General features: G+C 46.2%; 1 protein-coding gene across 1 annotated transcript in view; it reads left to right on the top strand.

Annotated features, from left to right (window-relative positions):
• ADGRA2 (adhesion G protein-coupled receptor A2) overlaps positions 1-21,497 on the top strand; it is a 574,510-nt gene that overhangs the window by 406,046 nt on the left and 146,967 nt on the right. The gene's annotated exons all lie outside the window — the stretch shown is intronic.

Here is a 21,497-nt window from a genome sequence, read left to right as displayed (position 1 = left end):
ACTTATTTCCTTTGTCTAAACTCTCCCTAACTTGCATCTTTATATCCATATTACATTATATTGTATTCTCATTCATTTAAGGTTCACTGCCGTGGTTATATACTCATCACTTGGTGTTGTGGCATCAAGAAATGTGTCAGAAAATTGATTATTTTTATATCCCCTTTTTCTACACCCCCACCCCAATTGTATGTGACCTAACCATTTAAACTCACTAGAAACATATAAAAATAAACCAAGAACATAACCACACAGAAGTGGAAAATGTATCCTTCGGCAAAGCTTTCTAAAACATATGCCGTTAATACCACTGAAAAATGTAGAACTTTGCAAATACATAGTAGACATTGGCCCTCATCACAAGGTTGGCGCTACGGTAAGAACAGCACCGGTAAGGCAATACCGGCATCCATTACCGGGCCGGTGTATCATGACCCTAGATGCCGTTGCTACCGGCATCGTCAAGGACCCGCTGTGGCCGTGCACCACCGTACCGGCATGCGGGCACGTGCACAGATGAGGAGGCCTTAATACCGGCATGCCGCAAAGAAGGGGACACCACGAGTCGCACGTACAAGTACATACCGGCATCGAGATGCCGGTAAGAAGGGCCACAATGATGCCGGCAATACCGGCATCGCGGACCACCCGTAAGCTGCAAACTGCTGTGTAACCAAGTGCCACAGGTGCACACAATCAGCACTGGTGGAGGCAATGGAGTCAGGGTCAGCACAAAAGGAGCACACCCACATATCACACCCCCTTCCAAGCCAAAATGCTACCACTTGTACTACTTGCCATACTGGGCCAGGAGGACATGCCTGCACTGCTACTCCTTGAGCAGGCAGTACAACAGGAAACACAGAGGAGACGCAGGAGGAGAAGAAGGGTGAGACATGCCCAGCAAATCCCATCAGTACAGGCAGTCACTCCCCGCAGACAACCAGCAATCCCACGTATAAGGGCCAATCCATTTGATTTAACCCCAGCACAGATCCACACCCTGTACCGCCTGGACAGAGACACCATCACCAACATAGTGGAATTAATACAGGATGACTTGGTCAGCCTGATCAACATCCGCACAGCCATCCCCCCTTTGCTGAAGGTGGCATCTCTGCTCCACTTCCTGGCCACAGGCACTTACCAACACACAATGGGCCAAATGCATGGCATGTCCCAATCATGCTTCTCTGTTGTGTTAAACCAAGTGCTGAATGCACTACTGAAGCACGCAAGTGCCCACATATCCTTACCAAGGACACCACAGGAGGCAAATGCCACCAAAATAACATTCCATGCACTGGCAGGCATGCCCAATGTAATTGGTGCCCTCGACTGTATCCATGTAGAGTTGGTAGTCCCACAAATGCCGTGGAGGCGGTGTACCGCAATCGGAAGCTATACCATTTGATCAATGTGCAGATGGTGTGTGATGCCAGCCAGATAATAACACATTGCTGTGCCAGATACCCAGGATCCATGCATGATGCCATGGTGCTGCGGAACTCCTCACTACCCCGCTACATGGAAGGAGACGTACGAAGTGGCTGGCTGTTGGGTGAGTCTGCCTTCTGGGACATGGGGGAAGATGGATTGGGGAGGGGGGTACATGCATATGCAAGGGGAATGCCCTCTGGGCCATGGGGGCAGATGGATTGGGGGGTACATGCATATGCAAGGGGAGTGCCCTCTGGGCCATGAGGGCAGATGGATTGGGGGGGGGTACATGCATATGCAAGGGGAATGCCCTCTGGGACATGGGAGCAGATGGATTTGTGGGGAATAGAAGTTTTTTAAGTCATCCGCCGACACACAGCACTCACATTTGCATGCAAAATGGCCCTAGCCAAGACATACATTGGGTGGCCTGGTGGTTTAAAAGACTAGGACTCTAGGTCGTGTATGTCACACAAGGCTCCCTCTATGGATTGGCATGCACTGTACAGGGCTGACAGTCATGTCGATGTGGCTGCCAATGACGAGATTGTGCATATGAACTTGAATGATGTACAGGCTGAGCACACCTGTCAACTGAGTCTCATCCTCACACAAAGCTCCTTCTGCTCCCATGTAGGTGATGCTGGATATCCTCTGAAGCCGTGGCTACTCACCACTGACAGGAACCCGCAGAACAGGCACGAGGAGGACTTCAATCGTGCACATACACGTAGACGTGTGGTCATTGAGCAGACGTTTGGCCTTTTGAAGGCATGGTTTCACTGCATCAGCAGGTCTGGAGGGGCACTCACATACGGGCCTGAGAAGGTGGGCAAGATCATCACGGCATGTGCAATGCTGCATACCATGTGCATCCGGCAGAACATACCCCTGCCACCTGACATGGAGTTGCCACCACCTGGTGAAGTAGAAGGAGAGGAAGGAGTAGAAGTAGTACATAGGCCAGGACGCGAAACACGTGAGGGTTGCGCAGTGTGCCAAATGGTCATAGACCAATTATTATGATTTACTTTGATGCAGAGGGTGCCATGTGTTGTGAACTGTGGGCACTGGGTGTGTGGGCACATGTGCACGAATCACCATGAAGCAATAAATTGACATACAAAAAATCAGCAATGTCCACTCATGTGATGTTTGCTACACAACTGGTGTATTTGTGAGGAATTTAATACAACATGATTCAACAATCCACACCCCCACCACTCCTTCAACTCCCCCCACCCTACACCCATGCCCCCAAACACCCCAGTACTACACACTACACCCACCACCCCTCCAACTCCCCCCACCCTACTCCCATGCCCCCAAACACCCCAGTACTACACACTACACCCACCACCACCCTCCACCCACCCCCTAACACCCAAAGTCAACTATGGAACGACATGTGTCTGGATGTATACCCAAAGAGTTTCTGCAGGGTGGCCCTGCTACTGTTGAGCCGCCTTCGGAGGTGGGGGTTGGATCTCTGAGCGGCGGGAACTCCGCAGGGACATGAGCACGGGGCTGGTCTGCCTCGAGCTCGCTGGCGTGGATGATGCGGATGACCCAGATGGTTGTGATCCCAGGGGCATGGTTTGTTGTTGGTCAATGCTGTTAGCAATCCTGGTGAGGATCTGAGCCAAGGCATTGAAGCCATCACGCACTTGCTGTGCACTTGAGTTAATGGCCTGGATTACGGCCGCAGTGCTGTCCTGGATGATATGGCTTGTTGTCTTCCTTTCAGCATGGTACTGCTGCACATAGCCTTGCATGACCTCCTACCGGGCCTCCATCCTGGAGAGACATCCCTCAAGGTCCTGTATGGCAGTATGGGTTGTGGTCGGTGGGTGATGTGGTGGCACAGCATGAATAATGGGGCTGTGCATGGACGGAGACCACTCTCCATGGGTGCCCTGCATCGACCTCATTGTCCAGCTCAGCTCCCTCATCAACACTATGATCTGCCGATGCAGCCATCTCCCCAATTGTGCTGGCAGCAGCAGACTGTGTGCCTTCCTCCATGCCTGCTGTGTCCTCAGCCAGTGTGGATGGTGTGACCAGGGGTGCAGGGGCAGGTGTCTGCTCGTCCTGTGTGGTTGTCTGTGTGGCTGTATTGGCACCGGTTGTTGACCCGCTTCCCGCTTGGCCCATCCTTGGTCCACTTGAGGTTGATGGTCCTGTGCCATCAGCTTGCCTCCTACGCCTTTTGGCTGCTGTTGTGCATTGTGCACTCCCATGTGCTTCATCACTGTCTGCATCTGTACCTGTAGGGGACAGAGAGTGGCAGGGCATCAGTGATTGTGGTACTTGCATTATGCATGCATTGGTCTTTGGGCATGTGGCGCCATCTGATCAGTTGCATTCCTAGCTTTCTAGGGGACTGTGTACATGCAATGTTGGAGGGTGCATTTTGAAAGCATAGTCATGTTCAAATGTGCACCATGTTGGCTGCTGTTGGGCCTTGATGTGTGTTGGGAGTGTCGTCCTGGGTGACACATGCCCGTAATATGTGTGTCGGGTGTGTATTCGTGTATGGGCGCAACATGCATTGGGATGGGATAGTGGTGGACTCGGCATGTGTATATGGATATGTGTAGGTGTGCATGATGGGCCATGTATCGGCTGGCAATTCTGCCACATTTGGGGGACAATGATTTTGATTGGTTAATTTTTTTTTTAGGGACACTCACCTTCATCTGCCGATGTTGGCACGCCAAACTCTGCTCCACCAACTCCTTCGATTGACTCCACGTCTATGATGGAGCTGCAGGTCTCCTCCCATCTGGCCAATTTCAGTGGTGAGTGTGGTCCTCCTCCTGTTGCCAGCCCCTGGCTTCGATTGGCCGACAATATGTGCCGGACTCTCAGCCTGAGGTCGTCCCACTGTTTTTTACAATCGCGCACTGTGAGTGCGGTGGTGCCGACTGCACTTACTTTCTGGGCAACTTCTTCCCAGGTGGCCTTCTTCTTTAGCTGGGCTGGACGCCTGAGGTCATTGCAGAACACCACTTCAGTATTTTACACTAGGGTGTCGGCTAACATGTTGAGCTCATCGTCCGTGAAACGTGGTTTGTGCAGGCGGGCCATGCCTTTCCGGGTGGACTTCGACATGTTGTCCGTGGTGGCCTAGGAGTTGTGGTGTAGAAGGTCCTGTAAGTGGAGGATGGCAATGGATTGTGTTTTTGAAGATGGCCGCCATGGCATTTCCCGTTCCGGCGCGATGACGTTACTTCCGGGTCTGGTATTAACGGACCCGTTATTAGCACTATGTTCATAACGGTAGCGCTATTTAGGGGTTTCCGAGGCCGGAGGCATTCTGTGCGTATTGGTCGATGCTGCTATCTGGGGGTTTGAGGGTGGTTAACGGCATGTCGGTACGGCCGTTACTGGCATGCAGGGGTGCGCGTGCTCGCGCACTCTTGATCTCCCACTATTTGCGGGTTGGTGACAAGCCGGACATGTTATTACCGCCATGCCGGTATGGGCTGATTTTTAGCGCCAACCTTATGATGAGGCCCATTGTCATTTCAAAAATCACACAATCCCAAATATCAACAAAATGATCAGCTACACAATGTAAACATGCAATAACAATAAAATTTAACCAATATTGTTTTTTCTCATAAAAGGAAATTACCAGATAAGATCACCAAATTAAAAACACTGAGATAAAATACTTGTGGGAGGCAATGGTTGCGGGGCCTTCCTAACATCAGCCAAATGCACCCAATACTGCAATTCTTTTACTTTGAACGCAAGCATAGTAGCAGACACCACTGTATAAGGGCGGTTGTAACAAGGATCACTCCACCTGTGGACAAAATTCTTAACATATACTCTGTCACTAGGGAACAGTTGTTCTGGTGGCAAACTCACAGATGCTGGTACAGCACTGTTTTCAGCTTCTTCCAATCGGCGTGGTACAATCTGTTGCGAAAGGTATTTAATACCCTTTGATAACTGAGTCAAATATGAATTAAACTCATCCCCCAAAACTGACACAGTCCTGTGAGCATCAGATGCACTAAACACAGGTGACGGTGGTGTGTGCATACATCTCCCCATCACAATTTCATGCAGGGAGAGGTGATGGTCTTAACAGGGCTGAGTCCTGAAACTGAATAAGGCCAGGGGAAGGCAGTGCACCCAGTTATTTTTCAGGGTGACACAGAGCTTAGACAGCTTAGTATTCCATTACCCATTCATCCTTTCTACAACACAGTTGGCCTGGGGATGATAAATGGAACACATCTTGTGTTTGATTCCTAAAAGAGCTGCAATTTCCTTGGTCAGCTCATTGAACACTCCCCTTCAGGAGGAACACTTCTCTCACCAAAAACTTGGTGGACAACTTAGTGTCAAGATGTGCACATGGACCTGCCTCGAACCATCGGGAGAAAGGACATGCCACAACTATGAGGTAACAAAAAGTATTACATCTCTCACCCATATCTGCTAAGTCTATGTGGAGGTCTCGTAAAAAGGCTGATTGGGTGAGCCAACATGCCTCTCATAGTTTTCAAATGTCTGCCCAGTAGTAAATGTCTGACACACTACACAGTTAGATGTAAACATGGACAACAATTCCGGAATATTAGGCACATACCAATCTTCTTGTATGTCTGTGGCAAAGTGCTGCTTGTACACGTGGGTCGGGCTAATAAAGCTGATTTAACGCCACTAAGGCCAAATCTAGGGGCATTACCACCTTTCCTGTGTTTGTCTGTCTCCACACTAAATCAGTTGGGGATTGCACACTCCCCCTTCTTTGCCACAATAACTTCTCACTGTGCACTGCCTGTGTTTGTATCTCAATTACTTCAGTGAAAGGAAGCGCAGTGTATGGAATCTACAACTGCAACTGCATTTTCACAAGTGCTGGATGCTCAGGGATGTCTGGTACTGGTAAACATGTGGCCACATTTGCTGCCATGTCTGCTGCTTCGTTCCGAAGGGAGACAAAGTATACGCCATGTGTGGGTGGCACACTTGACAACTGTGACAAGTGTAGGCTGCGCTAAGGCATGGATCAGCTTATCCAACAAGACTGAATGCTGCACTGGGGACCCATCTGTCCTACGAAATTCACTTCTCATCCATCTGGATAACCCAGAATGAACGGTGGTAGTAACATAAGCCGGGTCAGAATAAGGCATTACTTGGCATCCTTGCGCTGCCTCAAGTGCTTCACTGAGAGCAATCAATTCTGCTGCCTGTGCTGAATAGTGACCTGTAATCTTCGCTGCACAAAACCCTCGTACTCCCTGTCTACTAATCTCATGACTGCTGCCCCAGTATGCTGTTGGCCTCTCTCCTGGTCGATAGTTGAGGACCCATCAATGAAATAAATACCTGTCTGGCCTCCAAAGCATTGTCATGTCCCTTAGGAATGTCATCCTCGGGACCCTTGTATGTAACACAGTCATGCACTTTGTCATCATCAGTAATAGGTTCAGTAAGAAAGGTAGCTGGGTTCACTGTTTTACAATGGGCAATATGAAAAATGGGCTTGACAGAATCACTTCTTCCGCTGGAGCCATTTGCGTAGTCAACGTAGATTTGGACCTCTCCAGTATTGCAAATACAGAGTGCTCAACATAAAGCATCAAGGAACACCCCATAACAATAGTGGTAGATTTCTCAATAGCAAAATCAGCAGAAACCAATGCTTGTTCAGACAGAAACTGTCATTGAATAACAGAATCCAGCATGCCACTTTTTTTATGACCCATAGTACTGTGCTGAGTAAAAACTGCAGTCATCATCTGGCCACGACCACTCCCTCCTCAAGTTCCATTTCCTAGTCTACAAAGCTCCTCGATACCTGTCTGATTGTGGCTCTCTTTACTCACCAGCCTGTTCCTGTCAATATCCCTCTGCATGCAACCTCACTTTCCCATGACCCCCAGACCTCCTCTCACTTCTGCTCTTTCTCTCTACTCTCCCCGCTCCACTGGAGCCTGCTGTCCATCTCAATCAAAGCCAGCCCAACTGTGCATCTTTACAAAGCTTGGCTTACATTTCACTTACTTGTTAAAGGCAAATTCCCCCTCCCCTCTCATCATACATCCTCTCAACCTGACCCCACCACCTCCTTCAATTACACTTAATAATGTAATTCTGTATATTTATATAGTTCTCCTCTTTAGTTTGAAGCATTTACCTCACAGGTTAATGTTAGCTTTGCAAGTCATCTGTTTACTTGCATATATTATTTTTTGTTTGTTTTGTATTGTCCAGGTATATGTGCCACATTTTTACACCCTCGGAAACTGGCTCATCGCTTGTTCTCATCTTTGCGCTGTTCTACAGGCACCATTTGCTGGAATGTCTCCACCATCTGAAAATATGTTATTGTAATTATTCTTCTCAACTGCAGGAATTTTGAGTAGTGTGGGACTTTGTTAAAGATTATAGGTGATAAAGAGTTTAATGTGGTAATGTTAATTTGTTTAACTAATTTACAGTAATGTGTTATTTTTTTTACAAATTGATAGTTATTTAAAAAAAAGAAATTGAAGAAAATAACACCTTCAGAAACACAACTGGAGTTTTCAGAGTTGCTAAATGATGCTTTTGTCAATGTTATTGGCTGTTGTTTATGGCATTAAGTAGTCTGAAAATAAATCAGGCAAACAATTCAAGTCATCCCAAATGAAAAAAAAACATTCTTTGTATTTCAGAGCCGCATTAGGCCGCCACGCTTCCTTGCCTATGATGACATAATAAACTGGTCTGTGAGACTTAACATATTAAAGTATCGTATATAGGACTTCTGCAGGACTCTTCTATCACAGTTTGTGGTTTTCTGGTGAGCCAGGTCAAGTACAATTCTATCAGGGATACATTAGCTCTCTGGTCCTAGATTTGGAAACCATCTGCAAAAAGATACATTTTCATCTTTTCCTGAAGCTAAGGTTATCCCAAGTAGTTGTTAGCTCACTTGGCAGCATGGTTTCATTTTGGTGGCCTTCACCGAAAAGTCGCAGTCTCCTATTTTCACTTTTCTGTATTTCTCTGCAGACTTTGGATCTTTTATTTAGGGAAAAAATGTGCCCCCACGGAGTTCATAACCTTCACCTCAAAAGGTAAATTGGAAGTGTAAATAGCTCTTGTTGTTGGGAACTAATCCTGCTAATAATAGTAGGAATTCATGTGAAAGCCCCAACAGTAGGCATTTTTCCAGCAACCTTAAGGGGACCTTTATTCTTTTAGAATGCAAATGTGCAATCTACAAACACTTGCGGTTAACAATCCAATGGTGTGCAAAAGATATTGCAATTTTTCAGTTTGTTGAGTTAGATCTATGGTATACAATTAATAACAATCGTTCACATTTTTCAGGAGGGACAGTAAACATGTGTCTATGGAAAATGAAATGGATTCAAAGCGGCTGAATTTTGGGCAATAAAGGGCTTCCCAAGAGGGTTTTGAAGGTCTTTGTGATTTGTCATCAGGAAATATTGGACCCGCATTCTAGGATGTTTCAGGGACACATTGTTCAATATAAGTAGGAGATTCTTCTATTTGTAAAGGCCTGTGTTGATTTCAATCCATTTTGTTAGCTCTGTGTTGCACCACATCACAATACTGCACTGTTATCAGTTTCATGCATTTGATGTATGTGTTCCCTGTGGGAGTTTAGAGATTGTATAGTACTTGGTAAAAGTGTGATTACAGATTTCCACCCACCCACAAGAATTTTGACTAAACCTCTTTCTATGACCCTGTGGTCTCGCCAGTTATCCCAGCTTTATCGAAGGTAGGAGAATGATATGATATGGTAGTTTATCTATATAGTGCCTATACACAATGGGCCTCATTACACGGTAGGCGGTAGCCATGGCGCTATTAGCCATGCTATTATGCATGTGTGCATTTCAGCCACTAAAGTTATACGAGGGTGGCCAAGGTCCTGATAGTCACCCATGTCTAAATGGAATGTGTGTGGGCGCAGCAGAGGAATAATAATAATAATAATAATTTGCATTTATATTGCACTACGAACCCTCAGGCATCTGAGCGCTGCTTATTATTACCCATGGTGTGTGGTGTAATACTATGGACTAGGGGGGGGTTGTGTTTAAGGAGATAGTTATGTGGGAAGCTATAGTTCGAATTTTTGTAGCTTCATTCTTATGGTAGAGGTGATGTTCAAGAGTGTTTGTGTTATATGTGTGTTCATGGTCTATGGAGTGAAGCCGTGCCTTCCACTAAGCTAGGAAGGTGCGGTGTGCGAGGGGAGAAATAGATTAACTGTACAAACAATGAGTAATTCCTGGGTTCCATCTATGTATAGTTTGCTTTACTTCTTCTTACAGGAGATGTAAGTGCTTGCAGTGTCCATAATGCTCGACCCCCGCAACCCCCCAGGACAGGTTCTTAGAGAGATTGCCATCCCGCGTTCCTTCTAGTGCGCAAAACATTGAAACAGGGTTGACCGCAAAACAGTAACAACTTAAAAAGTTTAGCAAAAGGGAGGAGAGTACGGACCAGATTTCTTTAACAGGCCACCAAATAGAATTAAAGTCTGTGGGGTATTAAGCAAGAAGAATTGACTCATCCCGTCAGCAGCAGGGCTCAGGTTGAATCCAACCACTGGACTATAAAATGAAGTGTTTTTTTTCCGTGTTGGGGACCTTCCAGGCCACACCCATTATTTAAGCCGGTCAAGTGGCACAGCGAGTAGAGCGCTCGCTTTGACATCTGTGCTGAGCCTGCTAACACAGGTTCGAATCCCGGCAGGGCCAAACTCAGCCTTTCATCCTTCCGAGGTCGATAAATGAGCACCACACACCATGGGTAATAATAAGCAGCGCTCAGATGCCGGAGGGTTCGTAGCACCATATAAATGCCACATTATTATTAAGCCACACCCTCTAGTTACAGCCCCCCCCCCCCTTGATTTTCCACCCCACTTAAAGCACTGGCAAGGGGGTATGCCGCAGAGCATTATTAAGACTTTCAAAAACTCCCTTGCTGCATGGCTGAGAGAGAATATTGTCAGTTTACAAACAAATGTGAAAGAACAGCTTGAATCCAGGGAATTCTGAAAAAGTAGGGCCAGTAGACTGAGCTGACCCGCAGAGCTTCTGTTTACGGATGAGGGATGTAAAGTGGCCCCCACCAGATTAAGTTTAAGTAGAGGTCAGAAAGAAGTTATTCCATTGCACAGCATATTTGTGGGGCAACCCACAGAGGGAAACCGGCAACTCCAACTGATACAGAATAAAGCTGTATGTCTCATTTTGAAAGTCACACCAACAAGGGCCAGATTACAGAAACGTTGCACGGTATTAGCACCAGGGCAAACTTTGCCCTATTTCTAAATGCACTGGGACACATTACAAAACTACTGCACCTTGACAAGTGCAGTTTAGCATATTAAAAGCACCAGGGCAAAACTTGCCCTAGTGCAAACAAGATAATTTTTTTTATGCATGTTTGCGTCAGGGCAAAGTTTGCGCTAGTGCTAATACAGAATGTTATTAGCACTAGGGCACACTTTGCACTGGTGCAAACATGCAGTAGAAATACATATTTTTTGCACTAGGGCAATTTTTGCCCTGGCCCTTTTAATGTGTCAAACTGCCTTTGTCATGGTGCAATCGTTTTCTAGTGTGTGCCAGTGTTTTTAAAAATAGGGCAAACATTGCCCTAGTGCTAATACCGTGGATTTTGCCCTTGCATTGGTGCAAAATTTCTGTAATCTGGCCCCAAGAGACAGATTACAGACACTTTGCACTGGTGCAAGTGCAAAGTTTGCACGGTATTAGCACTAGGGCAAAGTTTGCCCTTTTAAAAAAAAAAAACACTGAGACACATTAAAAAAACATTGCACCTCAACAAGTGCAGTTTGCACATTAAAAGCACCAGGGCAAAAATTTGCTGTGGTGCAAAAAAGATGCATTTTCACTACATTTTTGCACAAGGGCAAAGTTTGCCCTAGTGCTAATACGGAATGGTATTAGCACTAGGGCAAACTTTGCCCTGATGCAAAAATGCATCAAAAATGTCTCTTTTTAGCAGGAGGGCAATTTTAGCCCTGGTGCTTTTAATGTGCAAACTGCACTTGTTGAGGTGCAATGGTTTTTTTAATGTGTCCCAGTGTTTTTAAAAATAGTCCAAACTTTGCCCTAGTGCTAATACCGTTCAAACTTTGCACCAGTGAAAAGTTTCTGTAATCTGGCTCCAGAACACCTACCCTGCCAAGACAGCAGCGTCTCCTAGCTGAGGTGAAAGTGACATTTTAAATATTGTGGTTCTGGTTTTCCCCTTTTGTCTCTATCCATAGGGCTGTGGGGACCATAGCACCCAGATTAGTTGGATTATTGTCTGGCATACAGTAGTCCTGGGTGAACGTATTCAGCCAAAATATAAACCGACTGAATATTTAATGATTCAAAGTTTGCCAAATCACCACACTTTTGCCTTAATTCGGCCAGACTAGTGGAAGTAGCCAGACTACTATACCCCGTCGGGCCCTTACGTGCCCCACAGCCCAGCAAGAGCCTGACTAGGACCGTGCCGGGCTGTGGGGAATCTTTTTCAAGCCTTTTCATGCTAGAAATATAATGAAGCACGATATCTAGAGATAGGATTTTGAAACAGTGTTTTCTTTTACGTCTAGTCACATAGAAATAGAAATTCTATATGTAGTATTAGTATCCAGCAGGGAGGGTGTGGTGGCCTTCCCGCCAATGAGGAGGCTTGGAACGGGGGCATTACCAGATGGTAATCCTGCCGCCTTGAGCCTCCTCAGGGCTGGGGGCCGCCATCCTCCCCGCTGGGTAAAAGTTAAGTGCCTAACCCCCACCCCCTTTCCCCTCACATTTTTCTTGCTTCTGCTCCGGCCCCACTTACCTTCTTCATTGCGGTTCTGATCGGGAGCTGAGGCGCAGGGAACACTTCTGTCCCTTGAGTATCCGCTCCCGATCCACAACACAGCCATGGAAAGGGAGAAGGGACTACATGCTGTGCCGTCTCACATTCCATGGCGGCCATGTTTTGTTTTTCTTTTTTTCAATCGTTTTAATGGACACTATGGACAGGAAGAAGTGACTACATGTTGTCCTTTCTCTCATTCCATGGTGGCCATATTTTTTTTAAACTATTTTCAATGTCCGCCATTGAAAGGGGTAACGGACTTCGTTTCCCCTTCCTTGGGGGCCATATTTTTTTTCTTTTTTCTTTTTTCAGCATTACCGCTTCAGGTACTGCACCCCCTGCGAGGGGCTTATTGCTTAATAAGGCCGGTCTGCACTGAAAATTGAAAGACTTTTTTGGGGGGGTTTGGGGCAGCGGGACATGCACTTGAAGTAGCAAAAGGTTTACTGCATCCATGAGGACTGCACATTCTGGAAATATGTGTTTTTTTATTTCTTGGCCGAACAAGTCTTGCGCTAGGCAGGGCATTGTTTGCATTTCTATTGCAAAGCCAGTTTGTGCTAGAAAAACTTTTTTCTCTAGTTAAAGTTCACACACAATAGGAATAGTAAAAATGCTAACATTAATTTGAGTCCCTTCTAGAAATGGTATTGTTACTATTTCTATCATGTGCTCGTGCTATCTTCCTGGGGTTCATTGGCTTACAGAGTCTTGCCAATACTTGCTGGTCATTTCTATTTTACTGGGAGCCACCCGTGAAGATTTGCCCAGGGATACCCCTCAGTTTAAAAACCAAACAATAGTTGGTATCACCTGTCAGTGTAACAGGCTCTCTGGAGTGCCAGTGTTACCCGAAATCATATTAGTTGGAGTTCTGTGCGCTCAATTCCAAAGGTTTTCCAGTAGTAAGTTTGGATTGCTCCAGGAAAAAGTAGTGATTTATTCATGAGTAAGTCACTATGAACTCAAAAAGGACTTTCAAGTGATTCACAGACGGATTCACACAACTATTCTGTTTCTGTCACATTTGTTGTAAATTGCGAACATTTGGGTAAATTACGCATGTGTAACTTTTTCCAAAACGAGCAAAAGTGGGGATTCTCTAGGATAGGGTGTAGCGTTTTGGGTGTGTGAGTGAATGTTCTGAATGGAGAAGAGGTGCCTGCCCACAAAACCTAACCTTACGTGCATTTGCAAAACTTCAAAGTTTTCTTAAAGACATTTGTGATCACACCCGAAAGTTCTTGATGTAATTTTTGAGTACAGCGACCACCCACGTTTTCGGGGTCACAGAGGGCCAGTAATGTATGCGGGAGTTGAGAGAGGGCCTGGGCAAGTGTTCTGGGCTGTAACCAGCCATATTTGCCCCTGAAATGGAGGTAATTGGCATTCGCACCCTGCGGCTGCTTCCGGGGTCCGAATACCGGTTATTTATTTATTTTTTTAATGGGAAGTCGGCTCCATGTGCATTACGCGTGCCTATTTCCCCTAAAAAAAGAAAAAGGAAACTAAGATAGATGCTGTCATGGAAAAAAGAAAAGGGACTAAGTAACTCTGACTTACTCCTGGAAAGAGAAGAGTAAGGAGACAATATAAACAGAAGTTACCAGAAGTAACTCTGAGTCAATCATGATGCGAGACTAGCCAATACACAAAATATTTACCATTAGCTCCCTATGGGTGGGAGCTGGCCAATCAGGAGGCTAGACACACGGCTGATACTCCCGATCTAGCCCGAGTTCCAAGCCACCTGATCGCCATCTCCCCAGCCTGCCATCATCCCCCACCGCCACCGCAGTAATTTTGCGCATCACCCCTAATCCCCACTTACTTGTTTACTGAGGTGGCTGTTGCCGCCACACTGCCTTCAGCTTCTCTCCTCGCTTGTTTGGCCTCCATAGAAAGGGAAGAGGGGCTTCGTACAGAGCCCCGCCTTCCTCAACCATGACGGCCATCTTTGCACAGTATTTTCATTCAATGAACGGGATGTCACGCGCATCCCATTCTTTGAATGAAAATACTTTTTTAACACCCTGGGTTACCGCTTTGGTAACCCTGGGTGGTAATGGCGTTAGGAATCCATTCCATGGGCAACACTGGGGGGTAAGATCTCGGGAGCCCTTGTTAAACGCCCTCGCTTCGCTCTGCCTTTCATTCGGGCTGCCGGGCCGTTAGTCCCTTTATAGCCCATGGAACGGGTTAATAACGCCATATTAGTGACTCTGTCTTACCCTGACTTACTCGTCTCTTTCCAGAAGTAAATCAGGAGCAAGTTAGAGATACTTTTAGTATATTCTGTGTGTATCAGTTTTGACTCTCTTCACAAGCAAGTTAAGAGTAAGTTAGGATTAGTACCACACTAGCCTCTTCACAGGAAATTGAATAGTCTTTCTCCAGGAGTATTTCAGAGTTACTCCTAGTAAATTCCTCTTAAATGTATAATTAAATCAAATAGACAACAGAATAAAAGTGGAGCTCCTATTTTGACTATTAGGTAAGCGCCACCTATCGGACAAAACTATTGCATTACAGGTAGGAGGGAGAGGGACTCTGAGGAGGGACACACAGCTTGTGGGTGTTTTTTGGCGATTTATCCACTGATTGATGTCCCATAGCCATGCTAATCCCTGTGACCATTCTCACCCACTGCCAGCACGTCCCCACCCAAAAGACATCCTCCTTGGATCTTTTTGCACTAGCTTTATCAAGCAGTAACATCAAAATGTGGCCTGCCAGTCTTCTTTCTAAACAGTCTCCTGAGAGTTGTCTTTATTGCAGTTATAAATGTGTTACTGATGCAATAAACATAACGGAACCAATTGTTCCTTCAGCCACTTCATTTATAAGCAGTATGCTTGTGCTTTCACAGAGACCTATTAAAAGCAAGCATTGGCAAAGCCAACAGTTTTGGCATATATGTAGGTATTAGATATGCATTTTCCAGACACCGCTATCATATGCCCGGGTACTTGCACCCAGCTGTTTTATGGCCAGGTGGTACCATTATGGCAGTTCCTGGCAAATGCCTATCCCATACCTACACAAAAGCCCAAACTGTTGGCTTTGTCAATGCGCGTATCCATTTTGTCTAGAAATGATCAGAGCTGTTCTTGATCATAATACGGAAACGGATAGCAGGTGCCAGCCTAGCTTTCTGACTAGCACACAGCAGCAATTTGCTTCTTCCTGATCACTCGACGGGGTTGCAGCCCAGATGGAGCTCCGGGAATAGGAGTCTACTTCTTCCTGAATGCCAGCAAGTGGAAAAAGGGTGCCCCTTGTTATGGAATGCTCTGTGGTGAAGTTGGTGCTCCGGGGCTCTTCTGCCTTTGTGGGGCGCATCTGTACACCATTATCTTCACGTAAACCATGCTCTTTGGCTCTGAACTGGATGCCAGGCCTGTTTCATCTCTTCGGCGGCTCGAATATGTGCTTATTTGAACTCTCTTAAGAGCAGATTTGCTTCTAGTGTTTACACTAGAACTTCCAAACACTGTTCTCTGATTTGTCCCCATCAAAGCTACTTTATTACATTTTAAGGCGGGTTGTAAGCACTGTAAACGCATTCAAGCTACTGCTCCGTTCTTGCAAAATCACTGTGTTTCGTTGTCTTTCCAGGACCATGGTGGCCTATGTCTAGGAAAACACTGCACATGTGATGCGCTTTTCCAGAGCCGTTTTATTATCCTCTTGATCTTTTTTTTTTATCGAGGCACCATATCTAGGCTGACCAGACGTCCCGGTTTTGACGGAATGGTCCCGGTATTTACCCCTTGGTCCCGGCGTCCTGAAAGTTTTCAGAGTTTTAAAACCCTGTCCCGGGATTGGAGGGACGAGTGGCTACGGTCCTGTTTTTTGCCGGGAACCAATAAGAAATCATGAAATCGGGCCTGGCGCTGCTCTTCCTGCTTGCATGAATGTTTTTGACGAACCCATTCCCCCCCCGCTCCCCCTTCCCTTCCCTGGACTCTCTCCTCCAATGAGAGTGGTGTGCCTGTGAGCACCCTGCCTGTTACCAGCCGCCAACATAGAAGTAGGACTACCATTGTATCTGGGTCCTGTTTCTGTTTACTGTCGTCTTACTTCTATGGTCATGGCCTGTTTCTTTTTTTTATTTATGTACAGGGAGGAACAATGCTCTTTTGATCACCAAAGAATGCACAATAGATAGCTTCTTACAACAGGGAACCTATTGAGGTTGGTCAGGAGATGAACTGCCACAGTGCCCAAGCAGCCCGCTATGGGGCTATTTCTCAAAATAATCTCCTTTTTCTTGTCTGTAGCTAGAGGGGTAAGTTTACTCTTAAGTGTGCTCATGACTTACACCTCAAAATGGTTTTCACAACGAAATCAAGTGAAACCTATTACTGTTGAAAAGCCTGTGAAAGTTGATCTTTTTCAATAAAAAAAAACCACTTGCACCGAAAACTGGTGTTTGTTTTATTTGCTTATATAGCGCGCCAAACCCAGGGGTATCTGGGCGCATTTCTTAAGTACATAGTTACATAGTAGTAGTTACAAGGTACAAAATGCAATACAGTATTGTTCAAGGAGACAGAAGCGAGAAAATTACAAAATGTACAAGTGATTGCAGTAAATATAATAACAATTTACAATATAATATGCAAGAATATACAATGCACTGGTAGTGCAGGTGTCTGTTCAGGTTAAGCTAGGGCAAGGGGCGTTCAGCTGGTCTGACTTGGAATAACGCATGAACATTAAAAAAAGAACACTTTTTTCTCTAACTCCAAAATATTTTCCCACCACATATCACGTCTTACTCAACATAGCCCACACTTTTGCATGCGTGCCGTTCTTTCCCTTTCACCTCTTGCATCCAACACTCACCCCTGAAATGGCCAGCTGCAAATGAAGAGTTTTCATAATAGTTCCTAAAACAACTTTGACGTTATGCCAATCTACGTAAATGTACACTTTTGTAGGCGTGTACCTCTTCTCTATTCAGACCTCCCGTTTGGCACACCACTGCTGCCTCACATTCTGGTTGGGACACTCAAGTTTGCCGGTTTCTGAGTAAACAAATAAAAACATTGCATGACCTCGCGTGACCTTCCGTGATTTATAAACCCCTTTGTGAATTCAGAGTAGCTTACTCATAAGTAAGCTAGAATGACTCCTCGGAAAAGCTTTGTGAAACAGCCCCTTGGAGGCCTCTGCTGGAGCCCTGCGCTGAGAGCTTGTACGAATGGTGAGAGTGGATGATACTGTGGCCCAGAGAACAAGCCAGTCTAAGTGTAACAAGGGGATGGTATGTGGACCACTTGGCGAGAGACAGATCTATGCGGGCAAGGCAAAACCCTTTACTTTATATGTCCCGGGAGGATAGCTCAGTGGCAACGTGCTCGCCTTGAAAGCAAGATGACACAAAGCAACACAGGTTCGATCCCCTGGTCCGCACGTCGAAACCTCTGGGTATTTAAGCGCGTTATAAATATGCAACTAAGACAAAAACATTCTGTAACAGCGCATAGATGCCCCAGGGCAGTGTGAGCGCTTTAAAAAGGCAAATAAATAAAAAAAGTATGGAAGGAGGGCATGCACGCCAGGCAAACAGGAACTAATGATGTTAGCAGCCACTGCCATGATGGTATCTACACTCGGCACTGCGGCAGGACTGCTGAGCACAGTGCTGGGGGCAATGCAGGACTCAGGCTAGGAAGAGGTGTTGGGCTAGCCTGCAACCCTGCCCAGATGGTTAGAGTCCGAAAGAATAGGACACTATCAGGTCTCCCCCATGTATGGTGAAGGTCAATGTCTCGGGGTTAAAATAATTTCGCATTTATATAGTGCTACAAACCCTCAGGCATCTGAGCGTTGCTTATTATTACCCACAGTGTGTGGTGCTCATTTATCGACCTCGGAAGGGCTGAGTTTGGCCCTGCCAGGATTCGAACCTGCGTTAGCAGGCTCTGTACGGAAGTCAAAGCGAGCACTCTACTCGCTGTGCCACTTCACCTGCTAAGCCAGGGCCTTTACTACGCCACTTTACCTGGCCAGTGAGAGACTCTCGGGACTTGTCAGCTTGAACACCCTGTGGGTGAGGTGGGTGTGCTCAATGGGAAGTCACCTATAAAGAAGCAATGTTCAGATTTAACTCCCTCACCCTCGGCCGGGCTGACTATGTGAAGCCGATCCACAAGGGTTGTACCCGTCTGTCAGGTGAGTGGCAAGCCCAGTACAATCAAATACAATGATTTAAAATGTTTACAAATCCATCCCTATCCATAAACATGCACAAAGTAACTCGAAGAATAAACACAGAAATGTACACTTCCTACCCTATAACTCAAGGATGGTGGATAGGAGGGGTGTCGGAAAAAAGTTGGTATGGAGGGTAGGGATAGGCTGAGTGGCAATGGGTGATCACAGCACTGCCTTCAGAAATGAACAGAGGTGTACTTGGCGAGAGACAGTTTTGCAGTAGCACCCTTGGGTGCTCTTATGCGTAGAATGGGATTACCATAACAAATGATCGCAGGCCCAAATAACCGGACCGACTCAAAGAATATGGCAAAATACTACTTCAGTATCAATTCAATAAAGTAGGGAAACCTGGTGAACAACAAATTGTAGTCCACACACTCTCAGTTAAATTTCAGGTACACAAACGTTTTATACCGCAAAATATGTCAGCTATGACGTCATCATACGTGGCAAATAATAAAACCTATTGGATAGAGGGATTGGTTAGGCGAAGATATCGACTTATAGTTTCTATAAGTGTTAGTAACATCATTGTCTGCCCCTCTTCTGGTAGGCATGCCTACAACCTCTTACTAGCTATAATACAGATAATAACGTAATACTAGCAGTGGATAGGCCCAGGCAACAATGTATGCTCACCATTACAAAGGTACACTGATTGGTTGGCATTCTCCCCCAACCTTGGACATTTGGCTCGTTAGCAGCACGTAAGCAAAACGAATCCCAGGTGCAGACAACATCGTCAGACTACTGCCCATTTGCCCAACCTACCATCTCTCATCAGCCAAGCCTTCAGCCAAGGTTTCTTCATTGCACTTGACCTTGCTGGATGTTCTCTTCTCTGGAACTTTAAGGGGAGTTTAGATACATAGTTATCTTCTGTTATAGTCTTGACTCACATGTGTGAAGACCATGATTTCATCCATCTCTCCTTCTATTTAGTGCTGTTTGATTCAATTATGTCAAGTGTGATTACCCTCTATAGCCCCAAGAGACTTGGTTGCTCCGTCTCACATATGCTTTCTCCATTTTAAATCGGCCAATACTTGGCACTCACAAATGTTTACTCATTTAGTTCATCTAAGATAAATATGTCCTACATATATTGCTTATCCTCGTTGATCCCCTTTGTACTCTGCAATTTGCTTCTTGGTGTGGCATCCTTGATCTGTGGCCAACAGCTATTCTTTGTTCATGCACAAATTCACTTCCAGTGTCTATCAGCCCCCAGCCCTGGTCTCTCTCCAAGCTTTTCGCTTCCTATTATTCCGAGCCGCTGTCCATCTTTTCAATATGGCCGCTTTACCCATGTTATATTTTCTACTGCAGGAAGCTTCTATGTGATTCATCTTCCTTGTGTTTCTGCGTATATACATGTACTACTCATCTGGTTACTTATCTTTTGTATATATATGGTTTCTTGTCACTTGTGTATATGTTTACTTTGCTTCTTCATTTACATCTTCATTCTTTAAGTGTTCTTATATCGTTAAAATGCGTCCAGTCTTCTCCTTATGACATCATTTTGCACCTGTCAGATTTCCTTCACAGCTCTTCGATATTCCGTGATGTCTTCAAATATCCGGCTACCACTTCAGTTTGAGGGTACATTCGTTACGTCTCTCATACACCCAATGCAATCTTGGAATGATACCTGGTGTCATGCACAGTGTGTTGTTCTCCAACCAATACGTTGGAGGTGAGGGGGGCGGGTTCTATCAATGACGTACACGTGTGCTCCTCTACACAGTTGTAGGAGGGCAAGGTATCATATCCCATCTCGACTGCTGCCACGGCGTCTATGCTGGACTACCGAAAAAACTCCAGAAGAAAACGGCACCAAATGCAGTGGGTGCAAAACTCAAGTGATGTGCTCCAATCACATCTGACGGTTATTGAAGTCCATGATATGGCGGATGGTGAAGCACCACATTGCTTTGTTTCTTTGCCTGGCCCACAGTGCCTGCCGACCATGACCATGTGCCACACTGCATCATGTGAGCCTCCGACCAGTCAGCGAGGCATCTGAGGGCAGCCTCCCTGCACATCATAGAGGCCAGCGTTTTCCCGTCAGGTGGACAATGGGCTACCACAGCTGGCAGTCTTTCATTCTAGCCTCAAGTCTGCAGAAATTCAGCACAGTGTGAAAAGACGCCATGACGTTGACCTCCTGCGTCAGGCTTTTCCCGTCAGCCACTTCTTTTGTTGCACTTCGCACTCTGAAGCTGCCTTGCGCCAGTACTATGCGTATAGTGTGTTGTTGTACACCCCCTGATACATTAATATGATAGTAAACCCTCATATGAATTAACAATAATGTATCTATAAAAACACCGATGTAGCCCTTAAAAGTCAGTGTAGATCCCCGCGATGCCTGCAGCAGATAAAGGATGGGCAGGGAGTATATATACCGTGTGCCTACTAAGGCCTCCAGCTGTCCCAAGCCGTTACCTGGCAGACGGGCAGTGACAGGTGGGAGGGAGAGGCAGACGGATGCTGCAAGCAGGGCGGCAGGGCTGCGTGTAATCAAAGCTTCACAGAAGACACATTGCCGCTGCCCGCCCCGCTGGGCTGCAGCTTGAAGTCTAGGCAACTAGCATGAAGGCGATCGTTCCAAGGCCAGCGGGCTGCCTCCAGGTGATTAATACGGGGCCAGCGGGCAGACTCCCGCATAGCTCCCTTTGAAGATCCGGTGTGTTAAGGACAATGCTATTGATAGACTGTCTATAAATTCGCTGCCCCTGCAGAGGACCTGGGACCGGCGGAGAAAGCGAGGGTGGCAACCTGGAGTGTGAGTGAGCGGCTGGCACTCCCCCCGACATCCCCCCCCCCCCCCCACCCACCGAGCACTGGCGCTGATGTGAGCGTCCAAAGTACAACAGAGTCCAGGGCTCTTCCCACTGCATTTTTTTACGTCTTTTGTCGCCCCTCGCTCATTC

The sequence above is a fragment of the Ambystoma mexicanum genome, chromosome 10, assembly GCF_040938575.1.
Source record: "Ambystoma mexicanum isolate Mex_15411 chromosome 10, UKY_AmexF1_1, whole genome shotgun sequence".
NCBI classification, from domain to species: Eukaryota; Metazoa; Chordata; class Amphibia; order Caudata; family Ambystomatidae; genus Ambystoma; species Ambystoma mexicanum.
The sequence above is the reverse complement of the archived record's forward strand: the minus strand, read 5'-3'. Positions and strand labels throughout refer to the sequence as shown.